The sequence below is a fragment of the Macrobrachium rosenbergii genome, chromosome 48, assembly GCF_040412425.1.
Source record: "Macrobrachium rosenbergii isolate ZJJX-2024 chromosome 48, ASM4041242v1, whole genome shotgun sequence".
NCBI classification, from domain to species: Eukaryota; Metazoa; Arthropoda; class Malacostraca; order Decapoda; family Palaemonidae; genus Macrobrachium; species Macrobrachium rosenbergii.
This window is the reverse complement of record NC_089788.1, coordinates 6,421,179-6,435,396: the sequence shown is the minus strand read 5'-3', so window position 1 is coordinate 6,435,396 and position 14,218 is coordinate 6,421,179. Positions and strand designations below refer to the sequence as shown.

The window sequence follows — 14,218 nt, the reverse complement described above, 5'->3', positions numbered from 1 at the left end:
TTTTACATTTTTATATAATAAATTGATGAACAGATTGGCGCCTGGAATGGACAAGGTTCGTTATTTTATCAAAGGGATTTTGATAGGCAAATTAAACCACACAAAAATTAGTTCATGGTTATCAGAGTGCAGTTCTTCTCTAAATAAGTCTTGCAGTTATGATGAAGTCAAGAGAATTGCAGTTCTTCTATTCATTAAGAGGAAGAGCAGATCTATTCATCAGAGGAATTGAAGTTCTATTCATTAAGGGAATTACAGTTCTACTATTCATAAACGTCACCTCATGAAAAACTGTTCATCAATGTGTGATATTCTTCTTTCAACAAAAGGAACTGATGTTCTATTCATCCAGGGTGTTACAGTTCTATTATTCATCTACAATTTATTCATCAGAGGAATTGAAATTTTCTATTCATCAAGAGAATTGAGTTCTTCTGTTCAGCAGAGAATCACATTTCTTCATCAAAGAGTAATTTCAGATCTTAATTCATCATCTATCAGATGCTGAAGTTCTTATTTCATCAAAGGAACTCAGGCAACTCACCATTTTCTGACAATTTCAGCTCTTGTCGCCTCACCTATTCCCCACATTATCTTTTGCATGCTGATGAATGTCATTTGTTAAAAAAGCACAATATCTAGCTTGGGAAAATTTCCGTAATAAATATATGCTTTGATATGTAAAAAAAAAATATGAATAAACTATTATGGAAGTATAAAACTTGAAAACAAGTAAGAATCGATTAGTTTTCTTGACCCCCTTTGTCAAGTTAAAAAAATAATAAATAAAAATGAATACACTTTCCAGAGATAAAAACACTGGACTAACATACAAAAAATATGGGGAGATAAAAAAACAGTAAACATTATCAGTAATTTATTTATTTCAACCAACTTACAAAAAGCTCCCTCAGACTTCTACAGAAAATTATTATTATTATAATAATAATAATAATAATTATTATTATTATTATTATTAATAAGTCAATTAATCCCTACCATTAAAATACACAAAAGTACGGTGGAACAATACCCTAATTACAAAGTTACGACTATTTTTCTTCATTAATCGAAAGAATTAAATAATTCTTACCATCTAAAAGATAAATAATAAAAAAAATAATAAATAAAATGATAACATTTTTTCATTCCATTATAAATCAATAATAACATTTTTTTACAAATCCACTGAAATCGTTAATATAATAAAGCGCAAAAGATACATCAATGATATATAAAGCTAACAGAACAAATATATATATATATAAACAACCATACGACATATATACCTCTGCATATAATAGATAAATATAAATATAGATACAATTTCATTCATCTGTTTCAAATATAATCATTTAATAGCTCCATCAATTACTATTTCATATTCAAATTATTCCCATAAGATGAACAGGTAATAATTTCGTGAACTATTTCTTACTCAAATGGCAAACATATCAATGAACTAAAATTATTTTCAGCATAACCATACTCTAAGTACAATCGTTACCAAACTGATTGAGGATCTGCCAAAGTTTCCTTTCCTCTTCTTCAACTGAGGGTATCATCTTCTTCTTACAGAACTTCTTCATTTCTTATAAAATATAAAAAGAATATCAATAGAAGTTAAACCCTTCTTTATATAATTCGCGCATGGTTTCTTGCTATAGAAATATTGACCCCTCACCTGCTCCATCTTGCCAGAAGATATCGCTGAAACTGACCTTGGGATGCATCAAGAATAATCACCTTTCTGCAACAAACATTCAAAGGGATGACTGGCAATTTTCTTCGTATCACGTTCGTTGGATGTTTAGATCATATTGTAATTCTAATAATTAATACACAAAAATATAAAGGAGTTATTTAAATACACTACACACATATATATCCATTTCATACATAACAGCTTTTTACATACCATTGCTAAATGAAGTCTCATTTTCAAAATTAATCATATCTATATGCATTCTATATATTAGGATGACATGACGCCATAACATTAAAAATAAATATATAAAATCGATATATTTCCTCTATAAAAAATATTCTAATGGTGATATATATATATATAGTTTATCTGGACAGGTTCCAGGCACCATACACACACATATGGGGCGTATATGTCATAGCTATATCCTATGGGCACCAGATAGTAAGACCCAGGCCTCCTATAGACGAAATATAGGAAAAGAAAGGCTGGAATGGATATATAATATTCAGGCCAAAACCCCGACATCACTAACCTATGACACATTCAGCACTGAACACACACATTCACAGTAAAAATGCAGAAAGGTGTAACACCCACAAAATGCACAGTTGCTCATAAACAATTTTAAGAGAAAAACAAGTAAGATGGAATAAACAGAATGTGAACGGAGTTATAGTAAAAGGAATGAAAGGGATTGCAGAGAGGGGCCGAAGGGACGCTGCAAGTAACCTTAAGTGATGCCTACAGCGCACTACATGAGGTGCACTGACAGCACTAACCACCTACGGGGAAAGGGAGGCTGGAGACGAGAGGTGATTTGTGGAAGACAAGACTCAGAAAAGACAGGAGTGGACATGAAGGCGAAGAATGAATGATAGATTGATCGATTAAATTATTATTATATATATTATTATTATTCAATTATTTATAACGATAGTAGATACATGACATATATATGTTTTAAATGATGTTAGTGCAAGAGCAATATATTCCAGCAAACACATGACAACAAAATGAACAGATGGTTTACACCTGAGCCAAGGCATATCAAAACTAAACAAGAAATAAAAAAAATAATAAAACATGAACAAAAAACAGAATAATCGTCGAGCCACAGACGCGTCACCTTATCAACATGTAGCCATTTACAATAAAAGAGCGTCAGAGAAGTAAGAGAGAGAGAATTAATAAGATAAAACACACTCGTAAAATACCACTCTGACAATTGGCGTTGACCTGGGGCTTATGAATAATATTACAAGTCAAATCAAATACCATTTTGGGCCAAGATCAAAACGATCAGATTTCATCGTTTGGTTTGATAAATGCTCTCATTTTCTTCATTATCTTCGGCAATAACTTATTTTCATATGTTATCTGAAGTTTTCTCCAGTCCCAGGATAAAAAGATACAAATTTATTCTCTCTCTCTCTGAGAGAGAGAGAGTCTCCAGTCCCAGGATAAAAACTATCATATAGCCTCTCTCTCTCTCTCCTCTCTCTTTTATTTTTCAGACAGGAGTAAAGGTACATAAAGTCAAAGTCTCTCTCTTGAGGAAAACACTTCAAAATCTACCTGTGAGGAAAAGATGGATACAAATACTCACTCTCTCTCTCTCTCTCTCTCTCTCTCTCTCAGTGCCAGGGTGAGGAGAGAGTCTCTCCGGGAATCTCTCTCACCACCTACAGTCCCAGGATAAAGATAGATAAATTATCTTTCAATAATTTACTCTCAATAGCGACAGAGTGCATCACTATAATCTTTCACAAAGAGATCAAAGATTTCTATATTATACACTCTTTATTTGGAAACAAAGAACAATAACTCACTATCTCTCATTCCCAACATAAAGATATACAAATTCAGTCTTCTCCTTTTTCATGCCAGGGAAAAGGAAGAAAAGTTTCTCTAACTCTACTTTTTCTCTCTCTCTCTTGGAACTTTTATTTAAATCTAGTTCTTACGAGGCAGAGAAAGAGAGAGCAGACATTTTCCGTGTTTCATAACGTACAATTCATAATTCATTACACTGCATTTTATAATAAAATTCAAGATGTTAAAATTACAAGAAAAATACAATTTACATTAATAAACATTTTGCTAGATTATTAATGAACAATAAAATTTAAATACATAATAAAGAAATTTTTCAGGCAACTTCCAGATATCCTAACAGTTTACTACTGAAATACTTTCATTAAATAAAATCAAGTAAATAGAAATTTAAAATGATTGGCTATACACAAACCTGTGAAAGACGAACAATCCATAACATTAACTATCATTACTAATATCTTATTACTAATTATCAATAACATAATTATCACCTGCCATTTCACAATGACATTCAAGTTAAACGATACTGCTATAAGCAATGGTTCCTGGACCAACAAAAACCTGATGAAGACCTAAGACAAGAGAAGCCGACAATGACATCTTCCATCAAAATTAATCATGGCTGAGAAAATAAACAAGAGACGGTGCTTCATCATAACCGTCGTCTGCTGAAGGAAATACGGCGATAGTAAACACCGATAAGGAGGTCCGTATCTCGAAGAGTCGTTTTTAGCTTTCTGTAAAAGAAAACTATTGTGCTGGCTTTGTCTGTCCGTCCGTCCGCATATATATATAACTGTCATTCCCTCAGATCTTAAAAACTACTGAGGCTGGACTGCTGTAACAGTCTCCTATGTTGATCATCCAATACCAAAAGTTCAAATAAAATGTAATGCAGCCCACCTACAACAATTCACCTTGTATTTTATTTAACGTTAAAGTTACATTTTTATCCATTTTTTATTAACGATTAATTCATCTTCATTTTCTAACAACTGGGTTTTCATGGTGAAAGATTCATGGGCCTGTAACTCATTCAAATGAAGACCACCGAAAGATTCTTTTTCGGGGCTTGAATTTCAAATCACATCCTCGACTGCGCCAAGAACAGGGTCCAGCTTCTCAATAATAATTAGAATAATAATTTCGAATGACATTAAGCGCATAATAATCATACATGACTGGTAAAATGAAGCAAGAACACATTTATGAAGTCTGGTGGAATCTAACAATTGATCGCCATCGATACAACGAAAAACTCATAAGAAAAAAACAAATTAATAACATTCAATAATAAATCATAAAATCTGAGACGTTATAATAATAATAATTTAAAGGCTGTCATTAGTGTTAAAAAATTTATGTAACGCCACCGGTTATTTTTGACATCTACGGCCCGCCGATAAAATAAGTCTCGTTACAGAAAGGAAATGTCTTTCTGCAGAGCTAACTTTCAAATAATAATAATAATAATAAATGTCAGATAATAATAATAATAATTCCGGATAAATGGAATAATACGATTTTGAAATTCCGTTAAGTTTCAGGTCAAAATCGCGTGAAATTTGCGTGCAAGGTCGAGGATGGAAACGCGACTAGGGAAACTTTCCCCGATATCTAGCTAAATCGTTTCCTTGAAGGAGACACCAAAGCCTAGATTGAAGATCCGACGTTAAGAAAGATACTCGATTGTTTTATCATAAAAAAATTACAAAAAAATCAAACAAAAAATTTAGCTTAAAAAATCTTCCAAAAACTCAAATCGACTAGATGATTAGCCTGTCTCTCTCTCTCTCTCTCTCTCTTTAAACTTGAACTCTCTCTTGCCTGCAAGAAAACTTCAGTTACAATTTTATAAAAATTTTAAATGACTCTAAATTTAATAAGTCCCTTTTCCTAGAATATATTTTAAAAATGGATATAAAAAAAGGTTCGTTATCCAGTCATCTCTCTCATCTGAATCTTTCTTCTCTCTCTTCTCTCTCTCGGCCTCCACTGGCCATTGTTGAAATGATTCAAGGTCAGATCTGACTTCAGTTTTTAAAAGAATGATACAAATAATTAACATTACAACTCAACAGTGGCTGTGTGTTAGTCCAAATTTGTAACTAATAAAATAATAATAATAATAATAATAATAATAATAATAATAATAATAATAATAACTTATTTTTAAAACTATTCATCTTTTTAGCTGTACAAGGAAGTCACATATAGTGATAATGTATATAAAATATATATATATATAATAATAATAATATAATATATATAATAATAAAATATAAAATTATATATTTTTATCATACATATATATATGACAAATTACTTTCACAAAATGCCCCAATAAAAATGGAGGAGGAGTGAGTTTGAGGAGGAGGATTAGGAGGAGGTGTAAGTGTGTGTATACATGTATATATATCTATACAATATATATATATATACTATATGGTTATATATATATATATATATCCTATTATATATATATATATATCATTTCCTGTAAGCATCTTTAATGATCTCTCTCCTGTTCTATATGATTACAAGTCTCGAGCTGAAGAGTCATCTTTCATCCATCTTTTTTTGTGCCCGTAAACTTGTAACAAGCCCTCCATATTTTTGATAAATTTGATTATCTTTGAATAAAAAAAATCCACACAACCATCATCAAATAAGGAAAAAAATACATGAAAAACGAAATTATAATGAAAACCATTATCAACTGTTCCAATTAGTCCGTTGATTTCATTTTATTATAACATCTATTTTTACTAATGACTTTATGCACCATCAATAATCTGGAAAGAATTATTTTTTTCGTAAACTTTACTCTATTTCACTCGAACTTTGACTACTGCCGATTGTCTCCAGACCAGACTTAATTCTGATGCAAGTTTCATTAACTCTCTCTTTTTGAAATTACAAATCGACGGATGTTTCTTTTAATGGATAACAGCCTCAAAAAAAAAAAAAAAAACTTTCAAAGCCCTCATCTAGAGACGTGCCGTGTTGATAAAGCATGGCCTGGCCAACTCTCTCTCTCTCTCTCTCTGCGCATGCGCACGCTCAGAGACAAAAGCAAACAAGAGACCAAGAATTCGGCAATTTAGCATCTGCAATTAAGAGCTGACACAACGTACATTTCAATCTAAAGCAATGGAACTAAAATGGGAAAAGTTTAATGGGTTAGATAAGAATAAAATTTATAGTCTCAATGTATTTCTTCAAGAATCTCTCCACTCTTTTTCCTCTAAACCCCACCCTTTATTGTTATTCGTTATATTTGGAATAAAATTTACAACTCAATTACTTTCAATGAACAAGAGAAACTCGCCTTTTTTGACCACGGTAAATTTTCTCCTTATTTAGTTATATTTGGAGGGTCCCCTTCAGTGAGTGAAGGGGTGGGATTTGGGAGGGGAGGACTCTCTCTCTCTCTCTCTCTCTCTCTCTCTCTGATATCTCTCATGGACAGAATCAAACGTAATTTATCGTTACCACAAAACCTTTAAGGAATAAAGTTTACAGACCTATGCTGAACAATGCATTTCAAGAACGCTCTCTTCTCTCTCTCTCTCTCTCTCTCTCTCTCTCTCTCTCTCTCTCTCTCTCTCTCTCTCTCAATGGCAACCTTCGTCACACCAGCCAATTTCAAAACTCTCTTCTTCATCTCGAATGTCGATCACCGGGACACCTAAAAAAAAAAAGAGGTAGAGAAAAGGTATAGTACGTGTTTCCATGACCAACCTTGGGCAGATCTCTCAGCCTCATGGTCAGGTTCAGCTAGAATGGGAACAAGAAAAGCTTTGATATCGACCGTGAACGATCACGCCTTCCGTTTACTGATGGGACATCAAATAATTATGAAACTTTGCCTTAACAAGGTTAACAATTTTCTCTCTCTCTCCCCTCTCTTTTATGTCTCTCTCATCATTGGCTCTCTCACACACAAGAGCTAACGATGAGAGAGAGAGAGAGAGAGAGAGAGAAAACTAATTTGAAATAAGAAATTGTTGGATCTATAAATTTTATTCCAAATGTAAAGAATAACGATAAAATTACGTTTTAGGAGATTTCTTAAATGGGAAAAGAGAGATTGGAGAGAGAGAGAGAGAGAAGAGAGTCTTGAAAATTAAAACTGTTCATCCAACGATTTTATTCCAAATATAACGAATAACGATAAAATTACGGTTTAGTCGAGAGAGACCTTACCTTACAGACCTTACAATTCGTTCGGGTTGCCCCAGGTCCCTCAGTGTGAGGCGCCTTTGATGTCTACCAGAGAGTTGCTAACGCATCTTCCGGTATATTTTGCATCTTCCAGTCTTGGATGGTCTGGGATGCATCTTAGATATTTGTCGAGCTTATTCTTAAACACATCTACGCTCACTCCTGTTATGTTCCTCAGATGAGCTGGTAGCGCATTGAATAGACGCTGCATTATCGATGCTGGTGCGTGGTGGATTAATGTCCTGTGTGCTTTCCTTAATTTTCCTGGTATAGTTTTTGGCACTATTAATCTACCTCTGCTTGCTCTTTTTGATAATTTTAGTTCCATGATGTTTTCGGTAATTCCTTCTATCTGTTTCCATGCTTGAATTACCATGTAGCGTTCTCTTCTCCTTTCAAGACTATATAAATTTAAGAATTGTAGTCTTTCCCAGTAGTCAAGGTCCTTAACTTCTTCTATTCTAGCTGTAAATGACCTTTGTACACTCTCTATTTGTGCAATATCCTTTTGGTAGTGTGGGTACCATATTATATTGCAATATTCAAGTGGACTACGTACGTACGTTTTATAAAGCATAATCATGTGTTCAGCTTTTCTAGTTTTGAAGTGCCGGAACAACATTCCCATTTTTGCTTTGCATTTTGCCAATAGAATTGCTATTTGATCATTGCATAACATATTCCTATTCAACATCACACCAAGGTCTTTAACTGCTTCCTTGTTTGTGATTGTCTCATTATTAGGTCCTTTATATGCATATAGCATTCCTACTTTATCACCATAGTTCATTGATTCAAATTTATCAGAGTTAAATACCATCCTATTTATCTCTGCCCATTTATATATTTTGTTTAGGTCTCTTTGTAGCGAGTTCCTATCTTCATCACAAGCAATTTCTCTACTTATTCTTGTGTCATCTGCGAAACTTCTTACTACTGAGTCCTTAACATTACTGTCTATGTCTGCAATCATAATCACAAACAGCAATGCAGCTAACACCGTACCCTGTGGTACACCGGATATTACCGTAGCTTCATCCGATTTCTCATCGTTTGCAATCACTATCTGTTTTCTATTTTGCAAAATTCTTTTATCCATCTTCCTACTTTGTCAACAATGTTATGTTTTCTAATTTTTTTCGCTAATATATTATGATCTACCTTGTCAAAAGCTTTTGCAAAGTCTAGGTAAACCACATCTGTATCTTTTTCATTTATCATATTTTTATATATGCTTTCATGGTGGACTAACAGTTGGGTTTGTGTACTTTTTCAGGTACAAAACCATGTTGTCCTATATTGAACAATCTATTTTTCATTAAATGTTTCATTATATTTTTTTTCATTACCCTTTCATATACTTTCATAATATGAGATGTCAGACTCACAGGCCTATAATTACTTGCCTCTAGTCTTGAACCACTTTTGAAAGTAGGAGTAATATATGCTAATTTATGCTCATCATAAATCTTGCCTGTATCTATACTTTGCCTTAATAATATTGCTAAGCGGCTTTGCGATTGAATGAACCACTTTCTTTAACAATATGGCAGGTACTCCATCTGGTCCTGCTGCTGATCCATTTTAATTTCATTAATAGCCTGCACAATATCGGCTTCTGTAATATCTATATCTGATAAGTATTCAGTATTTTCATCTCTTATTTCTGTATCATTATCTTCATTGTCAATTCTAGGTGTAAATTCACTCTTATATCTTTCTGCTAATATGTTACATATTTCCTTTTTTCATTCGTTAATCGCCCTTCAATTCTTAGAGGGCCTATTTCTACTCTTATTTTATTCATCTTTTTGCATATGAATAAAAAATTTTAGGGTTTTGCTTGATATTTTGTAGTGTCATTTCTTCTAGGTTCCATTTTTCATTTTCTTTTGATTGTATAATCTTTTGTTCTGCATTTTCTATCTTACTTTTTAGTTCCATCACTTTCCATGCATTCTTTTCTTTTGCAAGAGCTTTTTCCACTTTCTAATTTTCTGGAACAAGATCCTTCTGTCTCTTGGAATTCGTGACTGATGCTTACTTTTTTTCTTTGGTATATATTTTTCCACTATTTCCTCTAATATTTTATATAATATATCGGTATTTACCTGTATATCATCACTTACAAATATGTTTTCCCATTCTTTGTTTAATTCTTCATTTATTTTTGACCAATTTATATTCTTACTATAGAAATTGTATTTTCCATATCCTTCCCATTTTTCGACTCTTGCTTTTCTTTGTTTTCGTATGTTCTGGAACGGACTGTTAGTTCTATGACATTATGGTCCGAAATACTCGTGTTATATACTATTATTTCTTTAACATAGTTCACCTCATTCACAAATACTAGGTCTAAAATATTATCCTTTCTTGTTGGTAGGTGATTTATTTGCTGAATGTTATGTTCTAGTAGCATATCTAATAGCTTTTCAAATTGCCTCTTATCTTCTGCACTACTATTGCTCTCTTTTTTATATGTATAAATACAACCACAGTCTCCTATTCGTTCTTTCCATTCTACAAAAGGAAAGTTAAAGTCTCCGTTAGGAGTATAGTCCAGTCCTTGTGATTTCTACATATTTCATCCAGTTTTTCAATTATTATGTCAAACTCTTTAGTATTAGGGGTCTATATATTACAATGTTCACTAATTTTTCAGATTCAAATTCTACCGCTATTAATTCACATTCTGTGTTACTATATTTCTCACAGATTTTTCCTTGATTGGCATCTCTCCCATATATCATGTTCCCCCTTGATTTCTATTTTTCTATCTGATCTATAAGTTTGGAAACCCTTTATCTGGTCATCATTACCAGTCTCTTGGGAATACCAGGTTTCACTTATATTCAATATTTCTATTTTTTCATTTTGGGTTAGTTCTTCTAAGAACTCTATCTTTCTTTTTGAGTTACTCGAAACTAGACCCTCATGCTGCGTTCATCACTATGATTGTTTGCATATTATCTCCATTATCTAATATGGGTAATAATAAGGATTTTCCCATGTCTCTTTCCTGTTCTGATATGTTGATCTTTTTTTCATTTCCAGAAATTCGTACATTAAAAAAATCCAACTTTTCCATTATATTTGTTCTTCCAGCTTCATATTTATTCACTTTGTGCATAAACCTGCACTTATCTCCATATCTGCACCATCCCCTTGCATCATAGATACATTGCTTGTTCCTTGTGCTATATCTAGGTGCTGATGGCTCATATCGTGGTGCTGACTTTTCATAATGTGTTGTTGGCTTGCTTTTTGCCTTCATCACATGATCTTTGTTCTTTTCTTTATTTGTTTCATTTTTTCCTTGGTTTTTATATGTATTTGATTTTTTTTTATTTTGATTTTGGTCTTTCATGGCTACAGGATGCATGTACCTACATTTCTTATTAAACCTACATCCATTTCCTTCTTTCCAGTTTCTACATATTTTTGGATGTAGATCTCTGCATTCCTCTTCATAGCCATCTAGATATGCACATTTGCCATAGATCTCATAATTGTGACATATCTTGGGATGTTTGTAATAACATCTTTCACCAAACCTGCAATTCCCTCTTTTCAAAAGGGTGCATACTGTGTCTTTCTTTTCTTTTTTTTTTCTTGTTCATTCCCCTCAGTATGGAGATCCGGTACAACCTCTTTGGGATTTTATTTTGATTTATCAGGTCATAATTTATTTCTTCATATGTATGTTGCTGTATTGCCTCATATGTAGAATCTATGAGTTTCTCTGCATCCATACTATTATCCTGTTCTTTGTTTTCATTAATCTTTTCTCTCTCTTCATTCTTATTTTCTTCTCTATTTTCCTCTTCTTCCTCTTCTTCATCTTCTTCATCTTCTTCATCCTCCACAATCTGTACATTAAGTCTTGATTTAATGACCTTGTCTATCCATACTAGACATGTTGAGCAAAATATTTTTGTGTCCTTATTTCTATTTTGCTCAACTTCAGCACATGACGGGTGTGTCGGTACGTGGCAAGCATAGCACTTCCTAATCAGGTTTTGTGGATTTACAATGCTATACCACACTCTACATAGTTTACATGCTTTAGGCATCCGTTTGCCTATTGCATCAATCAATATATTCACTAATTCCACCTTACTTATTTTCTTTGATGGAATGTGTTGATTTTTGTAGATTTTCTTTATAAGTCTTTTGATAACTTGAACTTTCATTGGTATCTCTTCTATTATTTTCATTATATTTTCTACAGATTTGCTCCAGCTTGAAGGATCGTATCCTTTCAATATGTCTGTGAATGATTTCACATCTTTTGGTCAATGTTGCAATTAATCTCCATGATCAGCAAACCAAGTTCCCTTCCTGCCAATTCATCGTATTGAATATCACCGATGCAAGCTAGATTTCGCCACCTTTTGCCACTGTTGGCTGATTCCTCCATGATTTTCTGATTTTATTAATTCACTCGTAGACAACTTATTAGACGGTTTTTCGCTCTAATCTGATATTAAGCTAATCACCGATAGTTCACGAACACTTTTAGCTATATTTCATTCGCTAATTGTATGTAAGACGCGTATTATCGGGTAGATTATCCAGACCATGAACGATTACGTCTCACCGAGAGAATGTCACATCACAGAGAGAGAGAGAGAGAGAGAGAGAGAGAGAGAGTCTTGAAATGTACACTGTTCAGCTCTATAAATTTTATTCCAAATATAACGAATAACGATAAAATTACGGTTTAGTCGAGAGAGAGAGAGAGAGAGAGAGAGAGAGAGAGAGAGAGAGAGAGAGAGAGAGAGAGAGAGAGAGAGAGTCTTGAAATGTAAATTGTTCAGCTCTATAAATTTTATTCCAAATGTAATTAGAATAACGATAAAATTACGTTTTAGAGAGAGAGAGAGAGAGAGAGAGAAGATAGAGAGAGAGAGAGAGAGAGAGAGAGAGAGAGAGAGTCTTGAAATGTAAATTGTTCAGCTCTATAAATTTTATTCCAAATGTAACGAATAACGATAAAATTACGTTTTAGGAGAGAGAGAGAGAGAGAGAGAGAGAGAGAGAGAGAGAGAGAGAAGAGAGTCTTGAAATGTAAATTGTTCAGCTCTATAAATTTTATTCCAAATGTAATGAATAACGATAAAATTATGTTTTAGGAGAGAGAGAGAGAGAGAAAGAGAGAGAGAGAGAGAGAGAGAGAGAGAGAGAGAGAGAGAGAGAGAGAGAGAGAGAGAGTCTTGAAATGTACGTTGTTCAGCTCTATAAATTTTATTCCAAATATAACGAATAACAATAAAATTACGGTTTAGTCAAAAAAGGAGAGAGAGAGAGAGAGAGAGAGAGAGAGAGAGAGAGAGAGAGAGAGAGAGAGAGAGAGAGAAAGAGTCTTGAAATGTACACTTTCAGCTCTATAAATTTCATTCCAAATATAACGAATAACGATAAAATTACGGTTTAGTATAGAGAGAGAGAGAGAGAGAGAGAGAGAGAGAGAGAGAGAGAGAGAGAGAGAGAGAGAGTCTTGAAATGTACACTGTTCAGCTCTATAAATTTTATTCCAAATATAACGAATAACGATAAAATTACGGGTTAGTCGAGAGAGAGAGAGAGAGAGAGAGAGAGAGAGAGAGAGAGAGAGAGAGAGAGAGAGAGAGAGAGAGAGAGTCTTGAAATGTACGCTGTTCAGCTCTATAAATTTTATTCCATATATAACGAATAACGATAAAATTACGTTTTACGAGAGAGAGAGAGAGAGAGAGAGAGAGAGAGAGAGAGAGAGAGAGAGAGAGAGAGAGAGTCTTGAAATGTAAATTGTTCAGATCTATAAATTTTATTCCAAATATAACGAATAACGGTAAAATTACGTTTCAGTAGAGAGAGAGAGAGAGAGAGAGAGAGAGAGAGAGAGAGAGAGAGAGAGAGAGAGAGAGAGAGAGAGAGAGAGAGAGAGATTCTTGAAATGTACATTATTCACTTCTATAAATTTTATTCCACATGTAACGCATAACAATAAAATTACGTTTTAGTCAAGAGAGAGAGAGAGAGAGAGAGAGAGAGAGAGAGAGAGAGAGAGAGAGAGAGAGAGAGAGAGAGAGTGAGTCTTGAAATGTACATTATTCACTCCTATAAATTTTATTCCACATATAACGCATAACAATATAATTCCGTTTTAGTCGTAGAGAGAGAGAGAGAGAGAGAGAGAGAGAGAGAGAGAGAGAGAGAGAGAGAGAGAGAGTCTTGAAACGTACATTATTCACTTATATAAATTTTATTCCACATGTAACGCATAACAATAAAATTACGTTTTAGTCGAGAGAGAGAGAGAGAGAGAGAGAGAGAGAGAGAGAGAGAGAGAGAGAGAGAGGCCTTGAGAGGCCTTTATTCTGCTAAGATTTAGTGATTATTTGCATTGGTTATTGAAAGCAATGATGTCAGCTCTGACTTAGGAATGAGATGCGAGAT

At 33.4% G+C, this 14,218-nt stretch overlaps 1 protein-coding gene across 1 annotated transcript in view; it reads right to left on the bottom strand.

Moving 5' to 3' along the window:
* The window catches only part of LOC136831668 (exostosin-1-like), a 54,599-nt gene that overhangs the window by 13,303 nt on the left and 27,078 nt on the right, over positions 1-14,218 (bottom strand). The gene's annotated exons all lie outside the window — the stretch shown is intronic.